The 12,437-nt window shown below is 56.3% G+C and overlaps 1 protein-coding gene across 2 annotated transcripts in view; it reads left to right on the top strand.

Moving 5' to 3' along the window:
• Window positions 1-11,447: 11,447 nt before the first annotated feature.
• The window catches only part of BLACAT1 (BLACAT1 overlapping LEMD1 locus), a 45,747-nt gene continuing 44,757 nt past the window's right edge, over window positions 11,448-12,437 (top strand). Inside the window, exon 1 of one of the 2 annotated variants that reach the window (XM_064173692.1) lies at window positions 11,448-11,534. The gene's annotated coding sequence lies outside the window, so the exon portion shown is untranslated. Of the gene's footprint in view, window positions 11,582-12,437 lie in introns of both variants that reach the window. The other variant, XM_064173689.1, reaches the window with a different exon arrangement.

Below are 12,437 nucleotides of genomic sequence, written 5' to 3'. Positions count from 1 at the left end.
CCAGCCAGGCTTGGCTGCAACACCTCCAGCCACAGCCACTCCACCACCTCCCTGGGCAGCCCATTCCAATGCCAATCACTCTCTCTGACAACAACTTCCTCCTAACATCCAGCCTAGACCTGCCCTGGCACAGCTTGAGCCTCTGTCCCCTTCTTCTGTCCCTGGCTGCCTGGCAGCAGAGCCCAACCCCACCTGGCTACAGCCTCCCTGCAGGCAGCTGCAGGCAGCAATGAGCTCTGCCCTGAGCCTCCTCTGCTGCAGGCTGCACCCCCCCAGCTCCCTCAGCCTCTCCTCACAGGGCTGTGCTCCAGGCCCCTCCCCAGCCTTGCTGCCCTTCTCCAAACACCTTCCAGCACCTCAACATCTCTCTTGACTTGAGGAGCCCAGAACTCGACACAGCACTCCAGGGGTGGCCTGAGCAGTGCTGAGCACAAGGGCACAAGAACCTCCCTTGTCCTGCTGCCCACACTGCTCCTGAGCCAGCCCAGGATGCCATTGGCTCTGCTGCCCACCTGGGCACTGCTGCCTCCTCTGCAGCTCCTCTCTCCCAGCACCCCCAGCTCCCTCTCTGCCTGGCTGCTCTCAGCCACTCTGGCCCCAGCCTGTAGTGCTGCTTGGGGTTGTTGTGGCCAAAGTGTAGAACCCTGCCCTTGGCCTTGTTCAGTCTCATCCCCTTGGCCCCTACCTACTCAGCCATGGGATCTGGAGAACCCAACCACAACTGCTCTGCTTAGAGGTTCCCCGAGGGCTTTAGCAGCTGCTCCACAGAGGTGAAGTCTTCCCAGCCCTGCAGAGAGCAGCCCAGACACCAGCGCTGCAGCTCAAAAGCAGCTGAATGCCATCCCCTGGGGCAGTTTGCTCCTGTGGGTGGACCTTGTCCCTCACTGCCCCGTGTGGAGCAAGTGTGGGGAGGAGATAAGTTCTGTTTTCCAGAGAACAATCCACCTCTCTCCCACTGACTCACTGACAACCTTCCTCTTTCCAAGGCACTTCACAGGGTGAGTCCAGTCCAGTCTCAGCTGGAAAAGCAGCAATTGAGTGCTCTGCAGGCTCAAATCTCTCCTTCCTCCTGGGAGCAAGGAGCAGCAGGGTTAAAGTACTGCAGGGGAATGTGTGTGGGCAAAACAAACAGGGCAGACACTTCTCTTCCCCAGTGTACACCAGAAACACCTGCAAAGTGTCTGGTGCCTTCCTGCTGACAGAAAGTAGGAGTCCTTGCTTGGCCCCAGCCCAGCTCCATGAGAAGTACCCAATGATTAAGAGAGCACCAGATGGGATTTTCCAGCCCAAACTGGCTGGATGTAATCCTGTGACCTAGGCAGTGCAAAAGGTCTGGCTGGAGAATAACAAGGACTTTGCTATCCACAGGGATGGATGGATGGATGGATGGATGGATGGATGGATGGAAGGAAAGGGAGGAGCCACAACAGAGGACTGGCACCGTTCAGCAAACAGCTTGGGTGGCATCAGAAAGGGACTCCCTCACTACTGACTATGACAGCCTCAGGATGCTTAGCCAGAATTTGCTGCTTGCCTCACAGTCTGTTAGCTATTTTCAGCCCAAATGAGGAATCCAACCTTGGCTTCCCAAAACATTGATGCAGGCAGAAACTTCTGTGGGCATTGGAGAGGTGATAAATGAGAGAACACTTCCAAAAGCAAAGGGAGCCAAGACAGGGTTTGAACTGCAGAGCTGGACACAAGCATGGTGGGGCAGAGGGCAAAGCACCCCTGAAAGGGCAGGACTGGGGGGGATATTCCCAAGAAGGCTCCTTGGCTTAGCTGGGAGTGGAGTGGGAGCAGTCCCACCTTCACACATACACCATGCTTGTGCCAGCCAAGCTCATGGTGTCTGGGAGCTGCTCCAGCCCACACTGGTCTCTCAAGGCTGCTGGAGCTGATGTTCACCCCACACAACCTGCTAACCAGTCTGACATCCCCCACCTCTGCTGATGCAATTAGGGAACTGGAGCAGATGGCAGCAGAGTTAGCTGAAAAAGAGGAGAAGCTCATACACAGCTGCCACGTGCTGCTGGGGGCAACTTCTACCCTCACAGGCAAGTCAGGAGGATGCCAGCTCCTGGGATCAGAGGGAGAGCTGCTGGAACAGAGTGCAGCAGCAACAGCATCCCCCAAAGCAGCTGAGGGATCTGGAGTCCTTTAGTCTGGAGAAGAAGGGGCTGAGGGGAGACCTCATTGCTCTCCACAGCTCCTTGAAAGGAGGTTGGAGTCAGGTGGGGGTTGGTCACCTCTGCCTAGTATCAGGTGATGGAAAGAGGGTAAATGGCCTCACCTTGCACCAGAGGAAGGTTGGGTTGGGCTTCAGGAACAATTTCTTGACTGCAGGAGCAGTCAGGCACTGGAAGAGGCTGCCCAGGGAGGTGGTGGAGTCCTCATCCCTGCAGGTGTTCAGGACATGGTGGCTGGGGACAGGGTTCAGTGGCCATGGTGGTGTTGGCTCAGTGCTTGGACTGAATGATCTTAGAAGCCTTTTCCAACCCAAACAATCCAATGAGCCTAAAAGAGTCCCACATTGGGAGCTGGAGGCTGCTGGGAGGGCAGCCACAAACACAGTGAGCATGAACCACAGCATGGGCAGGGACAAGGCACTGCTGGAGGCTCAAGGCTCTGTGAGCACCTCAGGGTTGGCTTTTGTCTTCATCCCAACAGGCTTTATGGAAGTCTGCACTGGAATCCAGCACTGTTGCAGCCTTCTTCCTCCACAACAAACATTTGCACCCTGCTCTTTGCTGCTTCTCCCTTGGGTGAAAACAAAACTGGCTGGGGCAGGCAGGGCAGACGAGGACCTTGCCCTCCCCTTCCCAGCTGGCAAACACACAGGCAGCAGCAGCAGCAAAGGTGGTGATGGGCAGGGAGAGATTCCTGGAGGTGAGGCTTGGTGGGAAAGCCTTGCAGGTCATCCTGCATCCCAGGGAAAACCCTGGGCATGCCCAGGATCACACAGCACTGTGCAGGCACAGCATAGGTCCTGCTCCAGGCTTCCCTTACTTCCAGGGTACTTTCAGGGCACTTACTTTCAGGGTACAGCCCAGAGCTTGCCTTAACTGTTGCTGAGGCATCTGCCCAGGAGAAAATCAGCAGTGGGCTGGTGGCAGGCAGCTCCCTTCAAGGCAGACTCTGGAGAGAACCTGCAGCAGAAGCCTCCTCCCAGCTGAGTGCACCTAGTACTGCATTAGCACTGTGATTCCCCAGCCACTGAGTGCTCTAATGGCATCTGGAGTCTCCTTTCCTGTTCACATGCTGCACACCCAGCCTGAAATCATCTCCCCTGACAGGCTGCAGAGCAACTTTCCCACTGACTTGTGCTGCCTAGAAGAGGTTCAAGATTCATTCTGATTGATGCTGAGTGCCCTGTGGGTGCAGTGGCAGCAGCCCAGCATGCTCCATGGTTCTCAGCCTGATCCTGTCCTGCTTGGTCTGGTTTGCTGAGTGCTGAGCTTCCACTGCACCCCCAGGAGCCACCTCAGCATCCCATCTACAGCATCACCAAAGGGCTCCCAGGGCTGTTGATGCTCTACTGAGTTCATTATTATGAAGGTGGTGAGAAACTGCAGCAGGTTGCCCAGAGATGTTCCTCATCCCTGGAAGTGTTTAAGACCAGGTTGGATGAGGCTTTGATCAACCTGGGCTAGTGGGAGGTGTCCTTGCCCCTGGCAAGGGAGGTTGGAGCTGGATGATCTTTAAGGTCCCTTCCAACCCAGACCATTCCACAAATCCATGATTTCACAGCCAGGAGGTGCTTGGCTTCCAGATGTTTTGGGAGGGGGTTCCAAGCACCACCACTTTCTAGGCAGGACTCACTTTTTGGGGGGGCTGCCTCTGCTTCATCCCCAGCTCTAGAGTAGAGGAGTAGTTTGGTCCAGCATCCCTGTATGTGACAGGAGAAAGGTGCAGAGGCCAACTTGGTGTGCTAAAAGGCCTTGACATTTAGCCTTCATAGAGTCAGGGAATCATTGAATCAGGCAGGTTGGAAGAGAGCTCCAAGCTCCTCCAGCCCAGCCTAGCACCCAGCCCTGCCCAACCAACCACACCATGGCACTAAGTGCCCCAGCCAGGCTTGGCTGCAACACCTCCAGCCACAGCCACTCCACCACCTCCCTGGGCAGCCCATTCCAATGCCAATCACTCTCTCTGCCAACAACTTCCTAACAACATCCAGCCTGAACCTGCCCTGGCACAGCTTCAGGCTGTGTCCCCTTCTTCTGGCCCTGGCTGCCTGGCAGCAGAGCCCAACCCCACCTGGCTACAGCCTCCCTGCAGGCAGCTGCAGGCAGCAATGAGCTCTGCCCTGAGCCTCCTCTGCTGCAGGCTGCACCCCCCCAGCTCCCTCAGCTTCTCCTCACAGGGCTGTGCTCCAGGCCCCTCCCCAGCCTTGCTGCCCTTCTCCAAACACCTTCCAGCACCTCAACAGCTCTCTGCAATGGAGGAGCCCAGAACTGGACACAGTTAACTAAACTGGTCACAGAAATGACTAAACAGCCAAAAATAAGTTGGTGATACCCCAGGGGCTTTTGAGCAGCCCTAAAGCTGGGTAACAGGCCTGGGATTTTCCTCCTGCTCTCAGTTCTTCATCAAAGTAGTTTTATGGACCTGAATTATTCTTGCCTTGAGTCAGCAGGAGGAGAAGCAGGCTCAGCATCTGCAAAGGCAGAGGTCTTCTGTGCTGCTAATTGATTTAATCTGTGAGACAAGAGAGCAGATTTATCCAGAGCACTTTTGCCTTGAACCTCTGCTGTGCTTCTCTCCTTTTTGTTCTGTTTCAGAAGGGCCTCAGCCCAAAGCAGTGGCATCAGTGCCTGGCCTGCAGGAATGCCTGTGCCAGCTGATGTGGGGCAGTGCTGGGTGTCAGAGAGAGAACTAGAAGATGGTGTCAGTTGGAAAAGACCTTTTAGATCATCAAGCCCAACTGTTGTGTCTCCAAGGCATGGCACAAGGAGAGGGGAGAGCAAATCCCAGCCCTGTGGTTGCTCTGATTTCTGAGAGCTCCTAAGGACTGCACCCTTGTGAGGGTCACACATGTTCTGGAGCCCCTGGGACAAGAGGGCTGTGGAGATGCTGGAGAGTGTCCAGAGCAGGGCCAGGAGGATGCTCAGAGGCTGCAGCAGCTCTGCTGTGAGCACAGCCTGAAAGAGTTGGGGCTGTGCAGGCTGGAGCAGAGGAGGCTCCCAGGTGACCTTCTTGTGGCCTGCCAGGATCTGAAGGGGGCTCCAAAAAAGCTGGGGAGGGACTTTTGAGGCTGTGAGGGAGTGGCAGGAGTGGGGGGAATGGAGCAAAGGTGGAGGTGGGGAGAGTGAGGCTGGAGGTGAGGAGGAAGTTGTTGAGCAGGAGAGTGGTGAGAGGCTGGAATGGGTTGCCCAGGGAGGTGGTTGAGGCCCCATGGCTGGAGATGTTTGAGGCCAGGCTGGCTGAGGCTGTGGTCAGGCTGCTCTAGGGTAGGGTGTCCCTGGGCATGGCAGGGTTGTTGGGACTGGCTGCTCCTTGTGCTCCCTTCCAACCCTGCCTGATTCTATGATTCTGTGACATGACTGCAAAACCAGGGGCTCCCTGCTGCTAGTATCAGAACCTCCTATCTGGGAAGGCACCAGCTGGCATCTCCCATGAGCTGGAGTAACCTCCTGGCAGGCTGGTGCCTAGCACTGAGCAGCATGCCCATGGTCCCTGCCTAGTCAGGAGGGCTGAGCAGGACAGAGCTGGCTGCTTCCTGGGCTAGGTAGGGCACAGCTGATCAGCTGTGACTCAGCCACCCCTGCCAAGCACAATGAACAAGGGCTGAGCACCTTGCCAAGTGGCAAACCCTGCTCCTGGCTGTCTTAGCTGGCTGCTGGCAGGGCCATAGACAAGCACTGATCCTCCCAAGCAGGCAGAGGCAGGTCCTGTCAGGTTGGCAGCCTTGTGGCTACTGGTTGGACCTGCTGTCTCCTGAGCCATGGTGCCTGGGGAGGCAGATGAGATGTCTGTGGATCTGAAGGTCTGACCTGGCCCTCCTGTGACAGGGGAATGGGCTGCACAGAGCTGCCATCGGTCACAGAATGCCTTGAGCTGGAAAGGACCTCATAGCTCATCCAGTTCCAACCCCCCCTGCCATAGGCAGGGTCACCTTCCACCTGCCCAGCTTGCTCAAGCCACATTCACCCTGGTATTAAACACTTCCAGGGATGAGGCATCCACAACCTCTCTGGGCAGCCTGTTCCAGTGTCTCACCACCCTCACAGCAAAGAACTTCTTCCTAATGCCCAACCTAAACCTCTCCTCCTCTAGTTCCTAACCATTGCCTTCTGTCCTGTCACCACAACCCCTGACAAAAAGTCCCTCTGCAGCATTCTTAGAGGCTCCCTTCAGAACTCAGGTGCCCAGGAGTTCTGTTTAGAGGAGAAAGAGGAACCTGGCCAACTCTGCAGGATGCCTGGGCTCAGCATCTGGGCTCCAGAAGCTACAGACAAAGGACCACTGAGCGTGGAGCAAGCATGGTGGTTCCAGAGCACGGTGCATGGCCCTGTGCAACGTCTCCTCCTGCATCTCTGCCCCTGAGGAGCAGCACACAGGACATCTGTCCCTGGGTAGTGTGCAGCTGGCAGCATGGGGAGCTGCAGGAGCCTCTTCCTGGGGAAGGAGCTCTTCCCCTTGTGAGCTGTGCCCCTCTTTGATCCCTTCTCGGCTCTCTCCCCCATGCCGCAGCCACCTCTCAACTCCTTGGCTGTCCTGCCTCCCCTGCTCAAGTCCGAGGGAGGTTGTTCCTACGCTCCCAGGGCATGGCAGGAGTTTCTGGAGAATGCTTCCACCTCGTGGTTCTCTGGAGAAGTGACTGCCTGGGAAATGCCAGGCTAGGAAATGCCAGGCTGTGCCCATGGAACCCAGCTGAGACACAGAAACGAGGTCATGCCACCCTGCCCCCTTGCTATGTTGCCTTACCCCTAGGCTGAACTGGGCATCCCAGCACCTCTGCTCATCCCTGGCACTGCCCAGGTGCTGCTGGCAGCACTGCTCACCCTGTCAGTGATGCAGCCACCAGCCAGCAGAGCCCAGGCTTCCCAGGGACCAGCACTGGTGTATCCCAAAGGATAAGCATGGACTTCTCCAGGCCTGGAGGTGCTGGAGTAGTCCATGGGCTGCTGAACCCTTGTCCTTCCAGCCCAGCTGTGCACAGCAGCACTTGCAAAAGCTCAGCCTGGAGCAGCAGAGCTGCCAAACCCCTTCTGTTGGAGGAACAACATCTCCACTCCTGCTTGCCCTCCAAAATCTACCTGTGCAGTCAGGTGGGTGGGAGAGGAGTGAAAAAGCCTCGAGTGCATGGTGGGAAGCATAGAGCACCTTGTGGCATGCAGAACCTGCCCTGGCCCAGGGGAAATGCTGCAAGAAGTAAGGGAAGCACCACCCTGTGTGGGTCCTCATCCTGCTTCTGTGACCAGCACAGCCCAGAACGTTGGGCAAAGTGCTCCTGCTCCAGGTGGAAGCTACCTGAGCCTTAATGATCTGGGGGAAACTCATCAGCTTGCACACAGGTCTCCTGCTGGGCCATGGAGGTTTCAGCCAGGTTGCTGCTCAGGCTCTGGGTGAGACATTGGCTGTGGTTGGAATGACAGCATCAGACCATTGATAACAACCATTCACCCAGCACTGACAGGTCCCCAAGCAGCCATGTCCCTCAGCACCACATCTACCACTGCTAAAAGGCATCTCCTTGTCTTTTAGATCCCTCCAGGGGTAGAGATTCCACCACTCCCCTGGGCAGCCTGTTCCAATGCTTCATAATCCTTCCTGTGAAGGAGCTGTTCCTAAAATCCTCCCTGAACCTCCCCTGGCACGACTTGAGGCCGTTTCCTCTCATCCTATCCCTTGTTCCTTGGGAGAACAGCCTCATCCCTGGCAGTGTTGGTGGCTAACAAGTTGCCCATGGCACAGCAATGTGCCCTGGTGGCCAAGAGGGCAAATGGGATCCTGGGGGGCATTAAGAAGAGTGAGTCCAGGAGATCAAGGGAGGTTCTGCTCTGCCCTGGTGAGAGCTCATCTTGAGCACTGCCTTCAGGTTTGGGCTGCCCAGTTGAAGAGGGACAGGGATCTGCTGGAGAGGGTCCAAGGGAGGGCTACCAGGGTGATGAGGTTGAAAGGGAGCTCAAAGCTCAGCCAGTTCCAACCCCATGCTATAGGCAGGGACACCTCCCACTAGAACAGGTTGCTCAAGGACTCATCCAGCCTGGTCCTGAACACCTCCAGGGAGGTTGTGGAGCACAGAAGCACAGAATGTGATCAAAGAGATGTGAAGGTGAATAAATGAGATGTGGACTGTGTCATGATCTGGAAGCTCCGTGGCTTGCTCCCACCATCATCTGATGAGGAGGGGACTGGAGCAGTGCCTGAGGAGGAGAGGCTGAGGGTCCTGGGGCTGCTTAGTCTGGAGAAGAGAAGACTGAGAGGAGATTTAATCAATGTCTCTAACTGTCTGAGGGCTGGGGGTCAGGAGGGGGGGGACAGGCTCTGCTCACTGCTCCCTGGCACAGGACAAGCAGCAGTGGATGGAAGCTGCAGCACAGGAGATTCCAGCTCAACACAAGGGGGAACTTCTTGCCTGGGAGGGTCCCAGAGCCCTGGCACAGGCTGCCCAGAGAGGTTGTGGAGTCTCCTTCTGTGGAGCCTTTCCAGGCCTGTCTGGAGGTGTTGCTGTGTGATCTGTGTTAGATTGTGTGGTCCTGCTGTGGCAGGGGGCTTGGACTGGATGATCTCTTTGTGTCCCTTCCAACCCCTAACCCCTCTGTGATCCTGTATGAGCTCCCACCTGGTTCCAACCTCCTTTCAGGGAGCTGTAGAGAGCAATGAGATCCCTTCCCAGCCTCTTCTTCTCCACACTGCACACCCCCAGTTCCCTCATCTGCTCCTCCCCAGCCCTGTTCCTCAGACCCTTCCCCAGCTTTGTTGCCCTTCTCTGGTCTCCAACACCTCAATATCCTTCTTGCAGTGAGGGGCCCAATACTGAACCCAGTCCTAATGGTCCCCTCTCTGCCTGGAGAGAGGTGAATGATGTTGTGTGCTGGGTGTGAGCAAGACTCAGCTTTGTTCTCCAACAGCAGCAGCATGAAGTGATTACATTTTTAGGAGGTTTTGCTTTTGTTACCAGACAAAGCCCATGAAGATGGCAAATCCATTTGCCATGCTCCTTATGTACAAACCATGACATGATTGTTCCTCCTAGTGCCAGCAAAAGGACCAGGGGGCTGCACAAACTGAAGCCAAGGAGGTTCCATCTGAGGAGGAAGAGGAAATTCTTTGCTGGGAGGGTGCTGGAGCCCTGGAGCAAGCTGCCCAGAGAGGTTGTGGTGTTTTCTTCTCTGGTGAGAGATTCCAAACCCCTCTGGCCATTGTGATCCTGGGTGATTTACTCTAGCTGATCCTGATCTAGCAGAACTAGATGATATCCAAGGGTCCTTTCCAACCCCTGCCATCCTGTGATTCCTGCTAGGATGGGACAAAGTCACCTCTGAACAGCTTAGAAACCTTTCATCAGAAGAGGCAAGCATAGAAGCATAGAGGCATAGAGGCATGGAATCAGAACCACAGAACCATGGAGTCATAGAGTCATAAAGACATAGAGACACAGAATCATAGATTCAAGCAGGTTGGAAGAGAGCTCCAAGCTCAGCCAGCCCAACCTAGCACCCAGCCCTGCCCAACCAACCAGACCATGGCACTCAGTGCCCCAGCCAGGCTTGGCTGCAACACCTCCAGCCACAGCCACTCCACCACCTCCCTGGGCAGCCCATTCCAATGCCAATCACTCTCTCTGACAACAACTTCCTCCTAACATCCAGCCTAGACCTGCCCTGGCACAGCTTGAGGCTGTGTCCCCTTGTTCTGGTGCTGGGTGCCTGGCAGAAGAGACCAGGCTGCTCCTTGCCTGTTTGTGCTCAAAATCCCCATCCCTGTCCCAGCCTCAGTTTGAAGAGGCTGCAGGGTGAAAGCTCTTCCCATGAGGGATCAGTGATTAAAGCTCTAAGTGAACAAACCTACTGCTGAGCTGCAGGCACAGGACATGTTGTTGGTGCCTGCTGCCCAAGGGACACAGGATGGGTCCTTGTCATCACACTGGGGTTTGCCCAAGGGATGGACTAACTTCTGGTGGCACTGAGGACCTCCAATTTTCACAGGCTCAGTGGATGTTAGAGGCTGGAAGAGACCCAAAGGCATCATCAAGCCCAAACCCCCCTGCCAAAGCAGGACCCTACAACCTGTCTCAGGTCACAAAGGAACACAAGCAGTGGCTGGGGCTTGCAGAAGGAGCTGCAACCACTCAGCCTCTCCTTGCAGGAGAGGCTTTACTCCGTGGAGCTCAGCCCTTAACCAGGTCTCTTTCCTCTGCTTTATTCATTCTCTGCTTGGTGCAAGAAATGTGTGGATGTGGCACTTGGGGGCATGGTTTAATGGTCATGGTGGCCTTAGGTTGCTGGTTGGACTGGATGATCTTTGAGGGCTTTTCCAACCCTCTGTGGTTAATTCTTTAGCCTGTGGAATGTTTCTCAGCACTCTCTGAAGGGTTTGGGTTCTGTCAGTGGTGCTGGGTTGGACTTGATGACCTCGGGGGTGTTTTCCAGCCCATTCCCAGCAGGACCCCAAGTGAAACTCAGCAAGTCCACTGGGATTTGCAGCGAGCCTGGGAGAGCAGCCCTGTGGAAAACCTGGATTCTCACCTTGCCCCTCCTTTAAACCTTCAGCTCTTTCACTTGGCAAGGTCAGTCCTGCACGGGGCTGACACGTAACAGGTAGGCAGGGTTGGAGAGAGAGGATTAGAGGCAGGTTCCTCCTCACTTCTCACCTGCCTTAACCTGGGGAGAGGCAGCTTTAAAGGCAGGCAGGCAGGCAGGACGCCGATGCCCTCCCTGGCCGGGGCTCAGCCCATGAGCTGCCTGCGAATGGGAAGGAAGCAGGCAGCGGTGGAGTCGGGAAGTGCTTTGCTCAGCCCATGCGGCCAGTTGGCACCTAAAGACCTGCTGGGGGTTAATCAAAGGGCTGCTAAAGCACCCTGAGGAACCTGCCGGTCACCCTCCGAGCTGCCGTCCCGAGGAGATTAAACATCACGGACCATATGCCAGGGCAATGGGAAGGGCTTGGGAGGTGTCTGGAGCAGCCTTTGCAGCTGCCCCAGCAGCCCTGCGAGGTGCCAGGCTGCTGCCGGGGAGGGGAGTAGGGGGTCTGAAGGGAGGGGGAGGTGTGTATGGGGGGGTGGTGGTGTCCACCACCCAGCAATAATTCACCTCCTTCCCAGCACCCAGCGGGGAAGGACAAGGGCAGTGATGGGGAAATGAGAGGAGCCAAGGGGAAGGATGAGACACGTTCAGCCCAACCCAGTGGCAGAGCAGCCGGGGAGGCAGAGCCAATAGCTGCTTTTCATGCTCAGTGAGTCCATCCACCTCCACCCCCCCCCCCCCCTTCTCTTCTTTGAGTCCTTAAGTTGCAGCTTTTAACTGCCTCGGCGTTCAAAGGAAATCGGATGCTCAGCGTGAACAGAAGGAAGAGCCTGCTGGCAGGTAGGCAGCATGGACACTGCTCCTGGCAGGGCTGGCCGCTGAGGGAGGTAGGTGCCTTGCAGGGCAGGGAGCTGAAAGTAATCACATTCGGGATGCAAACTCAGAGCAGACTTTAATTTTCCAGCAGGGGGAATATGGAAATCTGGCTCCCTCCAAATGATTCATCCCTCCCCCCCTCCCGCCTCCTTCCCAATTCCACCACCACCTCCCTCCCCCCTGTGTCCTCTCTCCATCCCTCCCTCCCCCCTGTGTCCTCTCTCCATCTCTCCCTCCCCTCTGTGTCCTCTCTCCATCCATCCATCCCTCCCTCCATCCCTTTCTCCACCCCTTCATCCATTCCTCCATCCCTTCACCCCTCCATCCATCCTTCTCTCCATCCCTCCCTCCCTCCATCCCAGCACAAACCAGTTTGCTGCAGTCTCTCCATCTGGGTGCCTTAGTGCTGGGTGGCTTCGGTGTTCCCTGTGTGTGCCAGCGAGATGTGGGGAGAGCAGCAGGAGAGAGGGGGTGGTACCCGTGGGGGCGATGGGCTCTGGACCCAGGGGCACTGCCAGCTGGTAAGAACTGTTCTTGTGGAGCCAGGCAGTGCCCTGCTTAGCATGTGGGAGCTTGAGGTGCAAGCAGGGGGTCAGCCCAATGAGTGGCATTCGCCCAGCAAGCATCAGGCACTCAGGAGGGAGGGAGAGGAGGGCAGGCAGTGAAGCAAGGACATTAGAGTTCAGGTCCTCCCTCCCTGAGGCTGTGCAGTTGAAGAGGACCCTGAGCCAGCACTGTGTTTGTGTCACCTGAGATTCCTGCCCTGATCAGGCACTGGTTTGGGAAGGGGGGAGGGGGAGAAGCCTGTCTGGAGATTGCCTTTTTGCTGTTCTGTTGCTGATCGTATGAGCCAGAGCTGTTTGCTGT

Source organism: Pogoniulus pusillus, chromosome 39 (genome assembly GCF_015220805.1).
Source record: "Pogoniulus pusillus isolate bPogPus1 chromosome 39, bPogPus1.pri, whole genome shotgun sequence".
NCBI classification, from domain to species: domain Eukaryota; kingdom Metazoa; phylum Chordata; class Aves; order Piciformes; family Lybiidae; genus Pogoniulus; species Pogoniulus pusillus.
The sequence above is the reverse complement of the archived record's forward strand: the minus strand, read 5'-3'. Positions and strand labels throughout refer to the sequence as shown.